The following is a 14,422-nucleotide window of genomic DNA, read 5'->3' as shown; positions in this document are numbered from 1 at the left end:
CTAAACTGAAAAATTGAACTATGTTCTCGTTATTTATGAATTCCCATCGTCGATGAACCAAAGAGAGAAGAAAAAAGTTGAAAAGTGCCAAAATGGTGGAGCTTAGAACACAAAAGTACGATTTTTAGGCAAAGTTTTTGAACTTTTTCATGCAAAAATAATTGTTTAACTTAATGTTTTTATGAATATTAAAGGTTCATCGACGATGGGAATTCATAAATAACGAGAAAATATTTCAATTTTTCAGTTTGGATGAAATTTGGAGGCAGGAGAATGCTCACCAATTTGCAATGCCGGCTGCACTAAGATGCCTCCAGGACGACCTCTACAGGCGATATATTCAAATAAAAAAATAATTTTTTTATCTTTAAACATGTACTAATAAATGCATCAAAGTTTTATAATGATCCGCTGTATAGTTTCTCCAAAAACAATTCGTAAAATTATACCTTATTTTCAACGTTCTAAAGCAGGCTCCCCCCTTAATTCCAGGCGCCATATTGCTCAAACGCAAAGTACGAAACTGAAAGTGCGTTCGACGCACTTTGCTTCTTTTTCATATTTTTCTTTGTTAATTAACACATCGCGTGCGGTGTAGAAAGATCTTCGCGATATTCGTTTACGTTCCCACTTTTCGTGAGAAAGAAGGAAGAAAATTGTGTTAAAAAATGATTACATTCGTGAACGAGGTACGTTTGCAAAACGGCGCGCTCTGAGTGTATCTTTAATATATTTATACGTACAAATAAAGTTATTTATACTTAAAAAATTAACTAAACACAAATGATTTTCAGGTGCAACGCGAATTTTCGAAGGAACGAGGCAGGATAGTTTGGGTATACATTATTGCGCGAGCGCGACTCGGTGAGTAATATTTTACTGAAATCTTTAGATTGCTTGTGATAGGGTTTCTTTATGGCATCTCCGATTGTTGCGAAATAATTTGTTTTATGCAACCATCACCGTGAGAGTTACGGTCGGTTCTGGTTGGTTACTGCCATAGATGAGACGCCCGAATATATACTATATTCCATATAGAACCTCATATACTCCTTTTCATGAGTTTTCGGGAGAAGGGGATGGGGATGCATGAATACGAACGCGTACGTGGCCATAGAGGCGACTGGCATACACGGTGTCTCTGATCAAACGTTTTCTCCAATATATAAATTCCACGTAATAAATAATTGAAATTCTTTAAAAAGTTGGTTCGACAATTGAAGCAACGTACGATAAATACCATACAAGTATAAAAATATCTATAAGTATGTCTACATTTTAATAAGTAATAATAATATATAAATATATAAGTATAAACTATGAATTTAATAAAATCCAAAGTTTCATAAATGTGGAAATTCAAAAGTTTTATTTTGAAAGCCTATATATCTAAAAATCTTTAACAAATATTAAGAAAATTAACATTATTATGATATATACAATCTGATTTGTTATTTGAGAACATTATAGTATTTTGAAAAAATTATGGAGTTTTAATGACTTTAAGGAGAAGCTATCTAGAAGACATATTCTAAAAAGCGCAGACGTGCATTTGTTCGCAAGCGGAAATGTGCGTGCGGTGAATCGGAGACACCCGGTGTAATCGCGCCCGCCACAAAGAATCCATAAAGGGTTAGGCTAGCGCGTTTTTCGTGCACCACCGAAGTAGAGACACTTTAAACTGCGACACACACTTGTGTCCCCGCGAGCATAATAACGCGCCGCTATTAACCGCGAGCTTGTATTAAGCACTCGAAAAAAGCTTTCGTGCACTTAGCGACAAATAATGCGACGAGTGCTTCTGGTGGTGGTCGCCCGGGGTGACATTTTCAAAAAGTCTATACTGATACTAGATATGCATTTATGCGTTGCTGCGAAATCATTCGTGTACCGTATCTCGCATAACTTAATTCTCACCGAACTTTGTATAAACAATTTTATGTATTATAAATAATTTATAGCGTCCAAGTGTGCACGTGTACATGTAATTTCATATCATTAGACACCTCGACAAGGCTGCATTAAAGATTCGACGTGGGTCCCCGCGCAAATGCACTCCAAATGCGTTCTTTCAGAATTCCATTGAGTTTCCAGTATCCACGTATTACCATTCTCAATTTTCATCAGCGGGGCTGTTTACCGAGAGCAGGAGCGCGATGGCATGACTCTCACGCGCGCGGATCGAATGTACCGGATAACGCGCGAGAACGAAGAATTAAATAAATTTCATCCCTCGTGCCACCGCCGCCCCCGGCGGAGTCGCATCCGCGAGTCCGGAGATCGGCGCACTGGGTATGATGCCGCGTGGCAAATGTCGCGTGAAATGCGATTTCAGGCCGCGACGGTGGGCGCTCTCATTCGATGATTCTTGTTACCCTCGTTACAAACTCGGTGGGGTGCTGGCGGTGCCGGCGGAAGCGGTGGAGGCGGAGGAGTGGCGGAAGCAAATTGCGCGCGAGACCGTGAGAATAAATTGTCTCCAGTAGCGGCGACGATCCTGCTGTACGCGCGACGAGGGGTGGCGGGTGCTGGATGGATGAGACGGACGACCTGTTTCGCGTCCGGGAACCGGCAACGAGTCCTCCTTTTTTTCCCCGGCGCCGGCGACGTTGTCCCAACGCGCCTGCCTGCGAATATTTAGTTACCGCGGCGGACCGCGTTCGTTACCGTTCCATCTCGCATCGTGCAAGGTACGTGCGACGATTCCTTGAACTCGCCTCTGGGTCCTCTCTCCGTTTCCACACCGATCGTCGATCCCCCACGAGCACGAAGTCGCCTCGTCGCCGTGGGTCTACTTGCCGTCCCCCTCCGCGCGGCAGTGTAATTAATTTGAGGGGCATTAATCGTTCCTTCTTGCGTGCCGCAGTTGGCGCGGGTGTTAGATGTTCGCCGCGACTTGCGGTTGTGCGTTATTGCGAAGTACTTTTGTCACGGCGATATAAAGTAGATCGTCGCGTATCTTGCGCGGATACTTTGTGCACAAACGCACGCACATGTGAACAATTAAGGTACTTTTTTTATGTAATTATATCGTAAAGAACTTATATTGTCTTGAGTCGACAAAATTTATATTCATTATTGTGCTTCAAAGAGTGGACGGAACTTAATCTTCCCGCAAATAACAAATTTATAAGAAAGAATTTACTTTCTAACTTCTTGCTTCATTTATCTTCCGTATTTTCTCCAAGATATGAAAATAATTCAAAATTCCGGATGGTAAAAGAAAGAATTAATAAATGCTGACATTCATACCGTTTGAAAGCAAACTCTCGTCGATTACTTCTCGCGCAGTTGTAGTTGACCGAGCACTTGACAGACGCCGACTATAGTCGTCGCTTGTGGCGAAAGGGTTAAAAGGCGGTGTCGTGAATAGTCGGCGTGATTATTCGACGACGAACGCGAAGTTCTCCACTAGACTAGTCGGGCGGCAACTTCTCGCTCGCACTTCTTGAACTTCAAGGGATCGCTCGGCACTCTCTTCCTTGTTCTTAAAAGACTTCCTCCCTGGCTAATGGTCTGCCACTTGTGCTTCCGCAAGTGAGATGTATATTGCAGTTTCTTCTTTATGCCGCCACGGAATTTGCGTGCAAACCAAAATGCAACCGAGCATCGCGAAGTACAAAAATCTAACAGATCGTAATTTGATTTATTTTCAAGAAAATACAGAACAAGTAGAAATATGTGTTTGCTGTATCAATATAATTTTCCGCTCCAGTTACACAAATAAAATATTAAAATAGCATAAATTTGTGGTAATATTAAGGGGGGAGCCTGCTTTAGAACGCTGAAAATAAGGTATATTTTACGAATTGTTTTTAGAAAAACTATACAGCGGATCATTATAAAACTTTGATGCATTTATTAGTACATGTTTAAAGATAAAAAAAATTATTTTTTGATTTGAATATATCGCTTGTAGAGATCGTTCTGGAGAAATTTTAATGCAGCCGCGTCGCCGGCATTGCAAATTGGTGAGCATTCTCCTGCCTCCAAATTTCGTCTAAACTGAAAAATTGAAATATGTTCTCGTTATTTATGAATGCCCATCGTCGATGAACCAAAGAGAGAAGAAAAAAGTTGAAAAGTGCCAAAATGGTGGAGCTTAGAACACAAAAGTACGATTTTTAGGCAAAGTTTTTGAACTTTTTCATGCAAAACTAATTGTTTAACTTAATGTTTTTATGAATATTAAAGGTTCATCGATGATGGGAATTCATAAATAACAAGAAAATATTTCAATTTTTCAGTTTGGATGAAATTTGGAGTCAGGAGAATGCTCACGAATTTACAATGCCGGCTGCACTAAGATGCCTCCAGGACGACCTCTACAGGCGATATATTCAAATAAAAAAGTAATTTTTTTTATCTTTAAACATGTACTAATAAATGCATCAAAGTTTTATAATGATCCGCTGTATAGTTTCTCCAAAAACAATTCATAAAATTATACCTTATTTTCAACGTTCTAAAGCAGGCTCCCCCCTTAATATAAGAAATTGCAGAATATGTATGTTATCAGATAATATTAATCCGAGACAGAATGCAAAATTTCTTTATCTTCAGAATAATTTATTTAGTTTGAGCCAAACTGTATTAACTCGATATTATTCGATTATATTGTTACTTGCTTAGAGGACTGATAAAACGTTTATATTCGATATCTATTTTTCCAAGACGATCTTCGAACTATACACAGTTCTTTTCGCCGAGGCAAAAACAACCTCATGGACAATGAAAGAAAACTTGATGCATACGTACGAAAGCGATACGTGGCGACACATTGCGAGTGCTAAATGAAAACGAGGGATGCTGAAGTCTGTAGATGCTCCTTTCTATCTTCTCTCTCTTTCTCTCTGAAAAGAAGAAGGATCGAGAAATGGTAGGCGGTAGCAGCTGCGTAAGCGCGAAGATGAAGAAGCAATTATTCTAATGGAGGCTTTGGGAGGATTGTAACCGAGACAAGTGAGGTAATCCATGAATAATGCGCGTGCACCCCTTCTCGGGCGCATTCCTTCTCGCGGGCCGCACCTTCCTTCGTCATCCGTCCGTTCTCTCATCGCTTCGACGACGACGCCCGCTTGTTGTCCTCCTTCTACCTGCTGATATTATGCTAAACTCCGGTAATCCTTAAATGCCACCTCAGTCTCTGCTACCACGGATAGAGTCTGAATGTTTCGCATAACCCCGGCGAGCAACCTACTTGTCTCGCTTCTCTCTTCCCTCTTCGTTCCTCTGCATCATCCCAGGGCTCATGGACTCACCTGTATGAAATTGTCCTTGCTCGATGATAATTGGTAGTATATACGGAAATTCCCGGAGATCAGGAAGATAAATGAATCTGCGAAAATGATGCGAAGAACGATGTCTTTGGAATAAATCGCCAGCAATACTTTGGCTTTGGTAGACAAATACGAATACAAAGATTATAATTGACGATGTAGCATAAAATAAATTTGAGAAATTATTTACAAGTCTTATGGTATTCTCGTCGTATTTTATCATTGTTTTAAATATATAACTGAATATCTCTGAGGAAAGTATTACGAGCTTGATGGCGATAGCCACTCGACGTTTTGATTTGACGTCACGCGTAGGCGATTATCGACACCTTCCGGGACAGAGTCATGGGACTTCCGCGAGGGTCTTGAGATAGGACATAGACGAAATACGAATGGAACTCAGGAGGAAAGGCAAGTGGATCGCTCTGCAAGCGTTTAAGAGGGTGGATTCCTAATGGTTCGGTTCCTGGTCTATCCTCTCGTCGCCTCTCTGTCTTTTGACCCCTTTTTTCTTCCACCACCATCGTCAGCTCACAATTCACAGAGAGAACGCATCCTACTCCACATTGCCATTCACTCAGGGACCACGACTGCAATCGCGGCGCAATTTTTGTGTCTAGGATAAAATCGCAAGTAATCACGGGAAGTAGGGATCATGCTCGCGAGAGAGAAATTGAAGGCCAAATGACGAGAGAGATGAGAGATGGTCGGCAAAGGTGGGAAGAGGTTGCATCGTATCAGAACTCGTGCAGCGCTGCACCGAGCGGTTGATGATGCACTTAGGAATATTAGTAAAGCCTATAGAAGGACGGCGTGTCCTCCCTGAGGGGGAATGGCGTTTGATGTTGGCCCTCCGGGCAGTCCATTCGTATTCAGGATTCAACGTGATCTGTCGATCTAAGCGAGGCTGGTTCAATATTTCCGAGGATTAAAATTTCTAAAAACACAGAGACAAATAAAACGAATTAATATAGCACTACATTTTCTAATCTCTTTGTTAAATTAATAATGTTACTGTGTAAACAGTAGACTAAAGAAAAATAATATTCAGCATTTTGTATTGTACAATAGAAATAAATATTTAGAATTATATTATAGAAGAAAAGCTATATAAATATAATATATAACTATGTTATAGTTATATTTTATGAAAACAAAAAATTTTGAAATGTTTCTAGAATGACTTAGAATACAAGTAACTTCGTGACATAATTAATGAGAAATAATAGCGTCGGTTTAACATGTGCTATCGCGCAAACAATTGTGCTAATGACAATTGTAACTCATGGATAATTGTATCGCCAGGCAGTGGACATGATTATGAAATGTAGAATAGTTGTAATAATTGCGACTCACGGAATTAATTTAGCATCAATCGTATAAAACAAATCTAACATTAGAGTTACTGGCAAATGTCTACACATCTTATTCGATTACACGCTGATGGATAAAGCAGCTAGCTAATTATAGAGCTCGCGGCTCTCTAATTCCATACCATAGTGCTAATCATATTTGAAATCTGACCTAGCTATAAAGTTTCGACGCCTCGACCCTCATCCGCTCCTGGCCACCAGTTTGCACGCGAGAATCCGAGTCTCATTAGAATAATCACACTGTTGGTGAATAACATTGAAGCAGCCTGCAAAACTGGGATTGGGACATCGCGATATGAAGCCTTGTCTTTATTATGGCAACGCACACGATGGAAATCCTATTCTATTTAACTGATAATGTACACAATTGATGTGCAACATTCAATCGTGGAGTATTATTCAGTAGCATTAGTAATTTAGTAACTGTATTCACATTGCCTAACGTAATTAAACATCAGTTCAACATGACGTACAAAATACTGTCTAACCATTTTTTTATTTTTAAGAGTTTTTCTGAACTTTTAATGCTCTTATTTGGTAGAAAAATGTTCTTCTATTTAATAGTTTAAAAGTATCATAAATACCTAACATAGAATTGGATTGACCTAAAGGGATGAAAGTAGATTAATCTTTCTTCGTACAACGAATAGCTGTCATTGACTGCTTCAAATGATGAACTTCTGATTAAACCTGACCAACCCGATCAATTTCTTGAGCCAGAGACCTCTTTCGAAAGTTACAGTTGAGTATTTCTTCGGCGGGGCTGTTTCGTTAGTGAGACTTCCCGAGGGAATTTGAAAGTTTCTCTCGTTGAGGGTTGGATCGGCCTTTCCGGGGCCATCGGGGATGTTTCAGCGCGAAAGTCGAGACGTGTGCTGGAAGCTTCCGTTTTTCTTCACGAGCTCTTGTTCCCTCTTCGGTATGCCGGGACGCGCATTCATTTTGCAGTGAGAAATAGACAGCCGGGAATTTGTGAAATGAAGGAAGCGGTGGGACCTCGGCCGAGTCCACTACCTGTTGCTGCTGTGTGGACAATAAGTAGCGCGAGTTATTATACTATCTGGATTTAAATTTATCGATTTCTATCGATTTTTATTACCATCTCGTAGGAATAAATTGTTCAGATTCGTATTTGTTATAACATTCTGTCTGCATGTCCGAATAATAATTTTATATAGATAAATAAAACTTTCCTTTTTGAAAAAAATAAAATTCAAAAGTTCAATTTTAGTAATATATTTAAATTACATATAATATAATATTATTTTTGTAAAAACAAATTAAATCGACAAATGAAGTTTACCATTTTTTCGAAAATAACTTTTATTTATTACAACGAATATCAGGAATAAAATGTGCGCCGTAAGGAAATTTGATTCACCGATCAGTAGCGATACGTGTAATTTGATGGTATGGAAATTTCGACATAATAAACTCGATTTAAAAGCCCGTCAAAATTCATTGTAACGAGACTCGACAAGTATAAAACCGGCTATATCGATCTTTGTACTTTTGCTTCATGAGTGAGAATCTGCTTGTGCGCGGACTGAATTAACGCGAGCGACAAAATCGTAAAAAATTGCAAACGTATGTAATTCTCTTGAAATTAACTGCCGAAAATATATCTGCAGAGTCTCGTTAAATACGCTTTTACATTTAGGTCAATACGGTGCGCATCCAGTAGCAATATAGATACGAGCCGGAATTCCGATCGGTCGACCTCTTCGCCTTCGATCTTGGGTAACGAGTTGCTCGATTGGACTTTGTACTTCTTTTTCGTTTCCGTCAGTCTTAAAGTTCTATCGCCGCGAAAAGTAGCGGTCAACAGGGACTCGTATTCGGGCATACACTCGACGATACCAATAAGCGGCTATTATTTGTGTTAATCTTTGACGCGGACACTCCGAAACTTTTGACTCAATACTCTAGGGGAAGACGGAATCCCTCGGCTTCAGCGAGTCTCCAGAGGAAAGGTTGCAGCGAAAACTTTTCTTTCACGATAATAATACGTTCCCGTAAAAATTCCATATCGTTCTATTTACTCCTTACTTCTGCTTTAACTTTTATCGATTTGCTGAATGTGAGTCGGGTTCTGCATTATTTCGGTTTTCATCGGAGATTTAAAAATAATCACGGTTATTTAATTCAGTATTTTTCTATGCATCTTTTAGATATCTGGAGAGAGAACTGCGATTATATACAGGGTGAGGCACCTACAACAGGCCACCTGAATATCTCGGCTGTTATTGGTGATAGAAAAAACTGTGTCAGACTAAACTTGCATGGTTTCGAGGGACACATAATTTGTTCTAAATAGTTTTTTATTAGATGGACGCGTAGAGGTCATATGAAGGTCAACTTCGCCGTTTTAAATGGTATGATATGTTTTTTTACGTACCATCTAGTAGAGCGTTTAAAGATGCGCACATTGATCTACGGGTCAAAATCATTCAAGGTCACTGAAGGCTAAAATTTCTAAGTGCTAGAACTTTTTCATTTCTGAGTTTACGGTATTTTCAATAGCAGAGAACTCTAGGCAATATAAAAAATAATGATATCATCAACTCAGCACTTCTCGGAAAAGAAAAAATTTCTAAGGGCTAGAACTTTTTCATTTCTGAATTTACGGTATTTTCAATAGCAGAGAACTTTAGGCAATATAAAGTAAATTATTTTCCCTTGCAGTTGGTTTTCAGTGACCTTGAATGATTTTGACCCGTAGATCAATGTGCGCATCTTCAAACGCTCTACTAGATGGTACGTAAAAAAACATCATACCATTTAAAAAAACGAAGTTGACCTTCATATGACCTCTACGCGTCCACCTAATAAAAAATTATTTAGAACAAATTATGTGTCCCTCGAAATCATGCAAGTTTGGTCTGACACATTGTTTTCAATCACCAATAACAGCCGAGATATTCAGGTGGCCTGTTTTAGGTGCCTCACCCTGTATAATAAAATAAATAACTTGCCTTTCACAGACTAAAATTTGTTTCAATAATATATATCGCAGAAAATGTTTTTATTTGATAGAGAATATACATATTGCGTTCCATAAATATTATGTACGTGAAAAAAATACCTTTTAAGACTGCGTTTGATTTAATTCAGATGGGCTTATGTGTCAAGATGATTAGTTAATGTTTTCAAGAATACAATCGGTTTTTAATAATATCAGGCCACCGAGGTAAAGTATATCTCGCCAGGATCGATTAATATTCTTCACAAGGCTTCGTCCAGCGAAAACTTGCATCTCCAGAATACTCTTGCTCTTCGGAATTCCACGGGCGTACGCCGTGAGATTAATATTGACGGCTTCGAGGGCGCGCACCGATATGCAAGGCGGAGCAAATTTAATTTTTGTATCTCGGAAATAAGCAACGGCGAGAAGGCGTGAGCGAACCAACCTTGCCGGACCGTGGGGCTTTCTTCTTCGCATTGGTTACGGGCCGATGCGTATCTGCGCCCAGGAATATAATTAAAACTTTACCGCGGTATCTGCAGCAATGCCTGGGATATAAATTAACAGACCGAACAAGTAAATTAATGGAAAGAAGCGTGCTTCAATTGCCCTCCTGCGACGAGAGATTCGATGAACCAATATCAATATAAGAAGTGTACCTATACTCTCAATAATAACAAAATAGGTTTCACGGTATATCTCGATCTGTCGCTTCGATGGCTATCACATTTACGTGAGTGTTAATGCAATCAATTAGGATTTAATGAATCACAATTTTCTTCTCATTATAATGATTTGCTGCGAAATAATAAGTTCAAAATTTTATGGAAATCAGAAAATCGATGGAACTACTCTTTCCGTGATGACACGATCATTTAGACCAAAGTTATTCATAATGAGTCTCGCAAAGAAGAACACAGGTAGTCGTGTGAACGTGTAGCATATGTATGCACATATACACATATGTCTGGTAGAGCGGCCAATAAAGTATATAACCGCGTGATATCAGAGAGATTGCTCGAACATAGCCGCGAAACAGAGAATGAAAGAGAGAAAGAGAGGGAGGAAAGAGAGTCGAGTGCAAATTGGACGCCGGAAATGCGCGCATCGTTTGTCATGCAAATATCTTCCGGCGCGCTCGCGGAAAAGCGGAATGGTGATTCGAGAGAAAAAAAGAGATGGATACGGGTCGCGGGCTTTTCTAATTTATCCGAAACGCCGACGCCGCTCTAGCTCTCGTGGCTCCGAGCTGGTTGGCTGGCTCCAGGCAAGCAAGGGCAAGAGTAAGAGCAATATCCATTAGCGAACTCGTGTATGCCGCGTGCGTGAGTGTCTTGGCGCGCGACCGAGAGTAGTACCGTGTATATCTGTTTGTCCATGTGATGGGAAGCGGATAAGGGTGAACGAAAGAGGACAAAGCAGGTGCGAAGGGAGAGGAGTGCGCGAACCTGGAGATTGTTTATTGTGTTTCGGCTGATAAGAGCCTGAAGGCGTCGATAAGCCGCGTGAAACCTGCCATCATAATAAAAGAAGCAATTGCTGCCCGCAAGATCAGCCCCATAAAGTATACAGATTTCCGGAGAAAAGAAAAATTCTCAATAATACGGGTTATCGGAGAACCTTTTTCGAGACAGAGAGGATTTTGCCGAATTGGATCGATAATCGATTAATTTTTGATAACTCCTTTTTGAGTAAAATTCAATTTGATTAAGGGGGGAGCCTGCTTTAGAACGCTGAAAATAAGGTATATTTTACGAATTGGTTTTGGAAAAACTATACAGCGGATCATTATAAAACTTTTATGCATTTATTAGTACATGTTTAAAGATAAAAAAATTATTTTTTGATTTGAATATATCGCTTGTAGAGGTCGTCCTGGAGAAATCTTAGTGCAGCCGCGTCGCCGGCATTGCAAATTGGTGAGCATTCTCCTGCCTCCAAATTTCGTCTAAACTGAAAAATTGAAATATGTTCTCGTTATTTATGAATGCCCATCGTCGATGAACCAAAGAGAGAAGAAAAAAGTTGAAAAGTGCCAAAATGGTGGAGCTTAGAACACAAAAATACGATTTTTAGGCAAAGTTTTTGAACTTTTTCATGCAAAAATAATTGTTTAACTTAATGTTTTTATGAATATTAAAGGTTCATCGACGATGGGAATTCATAAATAACAAGAAAATATTTCAATTTTTCAGTTTGGATGAAATTTGGAGGCAGGAGAATGCTCACGAATTTACAACGCCGGCTGCACTAAGATGCCTCCAGGACGACCTCTACAGGCGATATATTCAAATAAAAAAATAATTTTTTTATCTTTAAACATGTACTAATAAATGTATCAAAGTTTTATAATGATCCGCTGTATAGTTTCTCCAAAAACAATTCGTAAAATTATACCTTATTTTCAACGTTCTAAAGCAGGCTCCCCCCTTAATATTATAATATAATGTATTTGTGAAATTAAAATATTTTTTGTATTATGTATGAATCCATATTTTCCCATGAAACAGTAATTATTCTATCGAAGTTAAAGCGAGAGTATATGTGCAAATACTACATATAATTTTACATATGTAATAGAATGCAAAACGCAGGTAATAATACAAGTTTGGGCTGCGTCTTATAACAGCACTTGAGGGTATAACACAGTTTGTCTCTAATAGCGTTCTACCTCTACTATTTACCGAAGTTCTAGAACGTAATATTGCATCTGCCATATTGCCATGCGAAGCGATATATCGTACGTTCGTGCCTAATGTTTAATGCGTCAATACAGCGTTAAATGATTGTTCACGAGTACGACATTTGTATCGTCCGATTTCAATGACTGAATTTTCTTGCACTTTAAAGAGAGAAATTTTCGGATTTTCCTAGTGAATTGTAACGTATGGAAACATAGTTGCGAGTTGTAAATGATTGCTATCAATTTCATGTCGCAATGCTATGATAGGCATCGCCGGGATTTTAGGATAAAGCGAAGTAACGTTGATTAACGAGTATCGTTCCGTCGTTATCCTCTCGGCAGCAACCTTATAAGCGTTAAAGGGCTGAAGAATCTATGGATGGGCGCCCTCCTTGTTAAATGGACGCCTATACAAACTGAATCAACGTCAGCGCTTCTGGCGATCATTTATCACGCTGTTCCTCAAGAACACACTCGCTTACTCTCCTCCGGTCCATTTCCTTCTTGGAAAAGCCTAGTACCTACGTCATGCAGGTTACCGAGCAACTTGACGCGACGTCAGATATTAGCAAGAAATATCTGCAATTCGCGACAAATCGTCACATTTGACAAAAAGAAATCTCCCTCCAAGTTCTCTGCCAGATTTGCTATATCAATCAATTGTTAGATTGCCGCGAGTTATATCACGCGTCTTTTCTTCTTCGAAAATGCAGTCTGTAAGTAAAATCATATTCGAGAAGCACGCGTGTCGTAATTCACGCCAGTAAAAGCATAAAAAGCGTCCTTCTATCGAGCCGTTTTCTGATACGGCCAATGGGCTTTCCCCGTGCTGTCTGCACTTCGATGGCTTTCGGGACTTTTTAGCCACCCCGCTTGAGAACTCTCCGTGCTTTTCTGGTGTCGATTCAGCCTCCCTTCACCATGTCGGTGGAAAGGGTTGGAAAACTCGTGGTCAGAATCAGGGTTGAATCCAGCCGAAAGTGAGAGAGAGCGAGAGAGAGAGGAGCTCTGCGAAGAGTCGGTGGCGCGAATGCGAATGAATAGCGGAGGTAGGGTGCAACATGAAAGGGGCGGCGGAGCCAAAGCTCCAGGTCCAGAAGCGGAGACAGTAACGTTACTAATATGCAAATCTTATCATCGGATTTATTCGTCAGCCCCGGCCGGCTCCGCGACGAGTCGCGCACGGCTAAAACGCTCCCGCAGCTTCTTCTTTCTTCTTCCGCTTGTTTCGCTGCCTGAGCCGAGCTGTCGTACTCCCGCGCGTCCTACATCGTTAATCCGAGTTAATGGTATGAATTAAGTGGATTATATTTGCTTTACCTGCGGAACGCGTCGCGAGGACGCGACGTAATTCGATTTTCGAGCGAGGAGTTAAAGGTGTTTTGGCAGAGACTCGCCGGCCTGCCGATACGGAGCGCCATTTTCGGAACCCCCTCGATTATGCAATCCTTCTTCGGCTACCTTCATCGAGCATGGTTGCTTGAGAATTTTAATATATGTGTATCTTTCATGTACGTTTCCAGCTCCTCCGTTTCTTGACTCTTGCTTTGTTACTCGAGTAATTTCGAGTCGATTCAACTGCAAACTCTTGAAAGGGATTTTAGTGAACGGCTGAAGTAAGGACAGAGAAATGTACAGTTGGATTAGATGTGATCGTTCGATAGTTTGAGACTAGTTGACAGTTTACGTCAGGGTGCGTCTTCAACAGACCTCGGCTATTGGCCGAGGGTGCATTACCCTGTTCAAGGACATTATTGATACTTCATTATCCGATATTGGAAATTAATAGGAAGCGGGGAAGAGCAAGTGTTCGACGCCTTCCCTTTAAGTGCTCGTACGTTAATAGCAACGATATAACGAGCTGCCAATTAAAGCCGAGCTACCCTTACGTTAAATGTTTGATGATTCGCCAGTGATTATCATGTTGAATTATTGCCAAACGTATACCAACTCTGTTTTCTTCTCGTATTTTCTAATTGACGGATAATTTAAGGTTTAATAATGCAGAAGCGGAAGTCGTGACGCTCAAATCAAGTTGAATCATGTATGATCGGTCTTAATGTTCTTCTGCTTGATATCATGAAATAGCAATTTCTCCTCTGACCAAAAGAAAAGCAGCGAC

Source organism: Ooceraea biroi, chromosome 3, assembly GCF_003672135.1.
Source record: "Ooceraea biroi isolate clonal line C1 chromosome 3, Obir_v5.4, whole genome shotgun sequence".
In the NCBI taxonomy this organism is placed as follows: domain Eukaryota; kingdom Metazoa; phylum Arthropoda; class Insecta; order Hymenoptera; family Formicidae; genus Ooceraea; species Ooceraea biroi.
Note: the sequence above shows the minus strand (reverse complement) of the source record.